This window comes from Equus caballus, unplaced genomic scaffold (genome assembly GCF_041296265.1).
Source record: "Equus caballus isolate H_3958 breed thoroughbred unplaced genomic scaffold, TB-T2T unassigned-0001569, whole genome shotgun sequence".
Classification (NCBI taxonomy): domain Eukaryota; kingdom Metazoa; phylum Chordata; class Mammalia; order Perissodactyla; family Equidae; genus Equus; species Equus caballus.
Window position 1 is genome coordinate 12,501 of NW_027222180.1, and position 5,948 is coordinate 18,448.

At 59.9% G+C, this 5,948-nt stretch overlaps 1 long non-coding RNA gene across 1 annotated transcript in view; it reads left to right on the forward strand.

Moving 5' to 3' along the window:
- The window catches only part of LOC138922601 (uncharacterized), a 977-nt gene extending 964 nt beyond the window's left edge, over positions 1 to 13 (forward strand). Inside the window, exon 2 of the long non-coding RNA XR_011435725.1 lies at positions 1 to 13. This exon is cut by the window's left edge and continues 126 nt beyond it. This is a non-coding gene — a long non-coding RNA (uncharacterized lncRNA).
- The last annotated feature ends 5,935 nt before the right edge of the window (positions 14 to 5,948 follow it).

The window sequence follows — 5,948 nt, forward strand, 5'->3', positions numbered from 1 at the left end:
CGCGATGACCGTCCTTGTGTTTCTTTTATTTTTTCTTTCTTCCTTCTCCCCAAAGCCGCCCCCCCCCACCCCCGCCCCGCCCCGCCCCGCCCCGTCCCGTCCCGTCCCGTCCATCCATAGTTGTAGGTTCCAGTGGTAGGTCTTTCGGGTTTCTGCTATGTGGGCTTGAAGGGCGATGCTGGGTCTGGGGCTGCGCCCAGGATCCGAACCGGTGAAAACCTGGGCCGTCGAAGCCGGGGGTCGGGGTGGGGGCGCGTACTTGACCGCTCGTCCACGGGCTCGGCCCCCGGCCCTTGTTTTCTAGGGAGAGAGACAGAGAGACCCGATCCATTTTCTCTTGGCCTCTAAAGCGTGTGTGTGGTCGAAAGGCGACGGAGAGAGGGGTTCTGGTCCAGAAAGCCCCGACCGCGCCGCCGCGGGGATCGGTCGGTCCCGCCCGAACCGTCCGAGTCGGAAAGGAACGGACAGCTTTCCTCCTTTGGGCCCCTGACTTGGGACCAACAGGGGAAGAGAAACAGGCCTCTCTCCCTCACACCCTGGCCCCTTCCCCCAGGACGCCCTCCTTCTAGTCAGCCCGCCTCTGGCTTTTCCACACGCCGACGACCGCTCGTCGGCATGGACCCACCTTCCTTGGGGGACACCACCACACGACTCTCCCACTCGTCTGCCTGCCTTTCGTTGGCGTCGCTGCCAAAGGCGAGGGGTAGGGGTGGCGGTGGCAGGGACGGCAGGGGCCCAGCGGCTCTCTGGAGGGTGAGGAAGTCTTGCTGGTTCTCCTAGGTCGGTGATCTTTCTCGATCTCCACACACATTCTTCGTTTGGGGAGCCAAGAGACGCCCTCTGAGGAATCCCTATGGCCAGGGTCGATCACTTACTCGCTCACTGCCTCGGCCTCGGCCTTGGCCTCTGTCCACCTTGTCTCTCTCCCTCCCTCCCTCCCTCGTCGGTCTCTGTGTGTGGACGTCTAGGTGGAGGCGAGGCAGGGAGGCCATCCACCCACCCACCCACCTCGTGGTTTACCACACGCTCTACACGGAGGTAGAATTCCCATCCCACCGAATCCATCCTTTCCACGGGGCACAAGCCAGTGGCCTTCGGGAGTCTCCCTCCCCAAGGTGGCGCATCCGTCACGGCTATCTATTTCCAGAAGGTTTCCGTTTCCATCCCCTCCCTCCGAAAGAAAAAACGGCCCCACTCCCGGATCTGCCTCACCACGACCACCACCACCGCCGCCATCTGCTGTCGCCCTCTAGGGTTGGACCGTTCTAGCTCTCTCCTCTGTGTGGAATCGCAACGTAGGTCGCCTTGGATGTCTGGCACCTCTCACTTAGCAGAAGGTTTTGGAGGCTCAGGCTGGGCCACGCTTTGGCCCGGGTCAGTGTTCCGTTCCTCCGGACGGCTTCCTCGTTTTCCACGAGAAGGAGCCGTGAAGACGGAAAGGAAGGGCGGATGGATGGCTTCTCCCGTGCTACCGAGTCCCTCTCCCCTTTTCCCCAAAGCGTGAGGGGCGGTCGACAGGATCTTCTCTGATGACAAAAGTCAGAGGCACCCCGGGTCAGACACCGTGCGAGGCGTTGGTGTGTTCTCGAGACGAGAACACGTCCCCGTCAGCGTTTCCTGTCGTTCTCGTTCCGAAAGGATTCACGCGCCACCCCGTCTCCCTCAAGGTCTTAGGGCTGTCGTGCTCCGCAGCCGTCACGTGTCGTGGATCCTGGGCACCACCACGCCACCCCGCCCCCGCCCCCCCGCCATAGCTGTCGATCGCTACGTGGCACGCCTACGTTTGCCCAAAAGAGCAGTCCGATGGACAGCGTGGGTGCTTTTCCCAGCAGGCAGGCAGGTGAGAGTCACCCCTCTAGAAGGTTTCCAAGCCCCGTTCCATTCTCAGAGGCAGCTCCTTTGGCCATCAAGGAGGCAGGCGATGGGGGTGGGGGTGGGGATGGGGATGGGGCCGGGGCCTCTGTCCCTCTGTCGCGGTAGAAATGATTGGGAAAGGAGGGACGATGGGCGTAGGTCAACCATCCTGGGCGGTGGTGCTTTGGGAGCTTTTTCTAGAAGAAGGAGCGAACGGCCTTCCCTGGGAAGGGAGGAAACCAGAGGAGGTCCCCCTCAGACCGACCTGACACGAGAAGGACACTCTCTCTCTCTCTCCCTTTTCTTCCTGACTTGAAATCAGGAGACAAAACTCCCCTGCCAAAGGGGCCCTCCCGAAACGGGGAGTGAGGAAGACCTCCTTCTCTTCACGGCTGAAGTTCTCCCTGCCTTTCCTGGACGGGAAGGATAGCACCTACGCCCGCTGCCGTCGGCGACTTTTAGTCCACCTGGAGAGGAAGAAATTCTTTCCCGTGGCCGAACCCTGGCGGTTCGTTCGTGCTGCAGAGGACGTGGCCCTCTCTGACACACCCAGGAACCTCCTCGCTCCGGGTCGCTCCGGGTCGAGGAGAGGGAGTTCTGTTCTGTGGTTTAGAATGGTGCTTAAAAAGGGACATCGCTTACAAAGGGTCCTCGTCCCCCTTCCTAAACGGACGGCTCGGCTCGGAGGCGTGAGATACGTTTCGCATCCTCCTCGTCGTCTTCACTCAAAGTTTTATTGGAGTTTTGAAGATTTTATTTTTTGTCTTTCCTTTTTCTCCCCAAAGCCCCCCGGTACATAGTTGTGTGTTCTTCGTTGTGGGTCCTTCTAGCGGTGGCATGTGGGACGCCGCCTCAGCGTGGTTTGATGAGCAGTGCCGTGTCCGCGCCCGGGATCCGAACCGACGAAACACTGGGCCGCCTGCAGCGGAGCGCGCGAACTTAACCACTCGGCCACGGGGCCAGCCCCTTACTGGATTTTTAAAACAACTCCGGGGGCCGGCCCGGTGGCGCAGCGGTGAAGTTCGCACGTTCCGCTCCGCCGGCCCCGGGTTCGCCGGTCCGGATCCCGGGCGCAGGACCCAGCACCGCTTGGCGAGACACTCTATGGCAGGCATCCCACCTGGAAAGTAGAGGGGGATGGGCACGGATGTCAGCTCAGGGCCAGTCTTCCTCGGCCGACAGAGGAGGATTGGCGGCAGATGTTCGCTCAGGGCTCATCTTCCTCAAAAATAAAATAATAAATCGATTCGATAAAATATCAAATAACACAACCGCGGGATCACGACTTAGAGTCACCATTGGCCCGATGATGCCACTCCCCACCCCCCCCACACCCCTACCCCCCACCATTTGGAGGTGCCGTCAGTGGGATTCGTTCCTGTTTGTCCATCTTTCTTCCTCTTTTTTTTTTTTTTTTTTTTAAAGACCGGCACCCGAGCTCATTGCCAATCTTATCTTTTCTTTTTATTCCTCCTCCTTCTTCTTCTTCTCCCCAGAGCACCCCAGTACCTAGTTGTATATTCTCTTTGAGGGTCCCTCTGGTTCTGCCGTGTGGGACGCCACCTCAGCGTGGCTTGATGAGCGGTACCGTGTCCGAGCCCAGGATCCGAACCTTTGAAGCCCCGGGCCGCTGAAGCGGAGCGTGCAAACTCAACCGCTCGGCCACGGGGTCAGCCCCTTCAGAGGAGGAGGAGGAGGAGGAGGAGGAGGAGGAGGAGGAGGAGGAGGAGGAGGCAGGCGCTGTGTGAAGTCGCCAGTGAGTCTGTGGAAAGAGACGGAGGATTTCCCATGGGAAGCTGGGGCGGGGGACACGGACCAATGTCGTGCGAACTTGAAGGTGAATGATCAAAAAACCCACACACGCCTAGAGCAGCGGGTTGCCAGTTAGGAGGTTTGCTTGCCGGGCCCATAACGCAGGGCTCATCGATGAGCCAAACCGTCCGTGATCCTCAAGCAGTCTAGTAGGGTTAGAGAAAGGAGGGGGGCACTCTTTCTGCCCCAGACGAGGCGAGTTTCTCAGACAGCCACCCTGCCCAACATCTTCCCTCCCTGCCTCCCGGCCCTTGGCGGACTGCGGCCTAAGGGTGGGGGAATTGAAGAAAGCCGTTCAATGGAAAAGAGCCCGAGGCCATGGGAGAGAGCTTCCTGCACTTGAATGAAGCCCTGACACCAGGCCCGTCGGAATGAATGGGCCTGACCTCCCCTCCCCCCTCCCCCCTCCCAGGCTGGCGAGTCCCACCGACTCGACTCGGCAGTGGAAGGCTAGGGGTTTCCCTCCGAAATGGTGAACCGGCCCCCTTGTCCACAGGAAAACCACACACGGCTACAGCCTAGGCAGGATCTCGGGCCAAGTCGTCAGGGTGGCAAGATGATGGTGGATGAGAGAAACTTGTTCTGGGACCGCCCCGCCCCCCCCCATCGCCTCTCTGGCTGACAAGAGGGCTGGGGAGCGGTGAGGGTCAGGGGGAGAGTGGGGGCGGGGCCGGGACAGGGACCACCGGGCAGTAGGACGGGAGTAGCCCTGAGGCCTGCCTGCCTGCCTGCCTGCCTGCTTCCTTCCCTGCCGGCGCAGGGCTGAGAGAGGCACGGGGCACGCTGGCTCCTGCCCCTTCACTCATTCGGGAAGCCTTCTGTTGTTGCTCCTGAGGTGCCGGCTGCGGTGACAGACAGAGCAAAACTCCTCTCTCTGTCTATTTCTTCAAAGGCCCGAGTCTGAGCTACGACAGATTCCCCTGTGGCTCGACCCGCAACCTCCCATCCTGCCAGACCAGACCCCTTGTCCAAAAACCTCCACTGGAGGAGCTCTTTCACCTGACCCGGAAAGGAAACACCAGCCCTGCCTCAGCCTCACACCCACCACCACCACCACCACCACAACCATCCCCCCCCCGCCCCACTCTCCTCCGGACCCAGATACCTAACAGAGAGAACAAAAATCCAAAAATCCTGCTGCTCTCCTTCTACCGCCTCCACTTTAGAAGAGTCGGTCTCCCCCGAACACCTCAGACTCTGTGACTTCCCGCGGCCTCCCTTTCCCCGTCCCCATGCTCTCCCCGGACGGGCCCCATCTTACACTCGAACGACAGCTCCACCGCTCGGGGCAGCTAGACACGATGTCCCAAAGTGGCCCAGACGGGTAGCCTGGTCGATTCCAAAGGACCCACACACGCAGTCGGCCATAAACGTGGTGTGGAGATCGTGGACGTTCGCGGGCCTCTGATGAAATTGCTGCTCCGGGGACCCCGGCGTCTAGGACCCGTCTTCTCCATGTTCTTCACACTGTTGCTCCTGGGGCCGGTTATTCTCTTCCCTCTCGCTGACCTTAACGTTTTGTCTCTGCCATTGAATTTTTTTTTTAAAGATTTTATTTTTTCCTTTTTCTCCCCAAAGCCCCCCGGTACATAGTTGTGTATTCTTCGTTGTGGGTTCTTCTAGGTTGTGGCATGTGGGACGCTGCCTCAGCGTGGTCTGATGAACAGTGCCATGTCCGCGCCCAGGATTCGAACCCACGAAACACTGGGCCGCCTGCAGCGGAGCGTGCGAACTTAACCACTCGGCCACGGGGCCAGCCCCTCTGCCATTGAATTTTGACTGTGCGAATGTGACTTTGCCGCTGTAGGGCTGCGTGGATCTCTCAGGCATCCTGCTGTGCCATGCGGGGGGGGGGGGGAATCCTTGGTGGGTGGGTCGATAGACGTCCCTTTGGTTGTCCCCTGGAGGGGAGAGACAGAGGGGACGACTCAATCCACCACGAACGCTGATGTCGCTCCGATAAACCTGTAGCGGTGATTCTAGTTTATGGCCCGTGTCCTGAAAAGAACTTCCCGAAGGGCCAGCCCGGCGGCACAGCAGTTAAGTTCGCACGTTCCGTTTTGTCGGCCAGGGGTTCGCCGGTTCGGATCCGGGGTGCGGACGTGGCGCCGCTTGGTGAGCCACGCTGTGGTTGGCGTCCCGCCTATCAACGGGAGGAGGATGGGCACGGATGTTAGCTCGGGACCACTCTCCCGGGGCAAAAGAGGAGAATTGGCAGCAGGTGTCAGCTCGGGGCTCGTCTTCCTCGAAAAATAAATTAATTAAATAAATAAAAACAACTT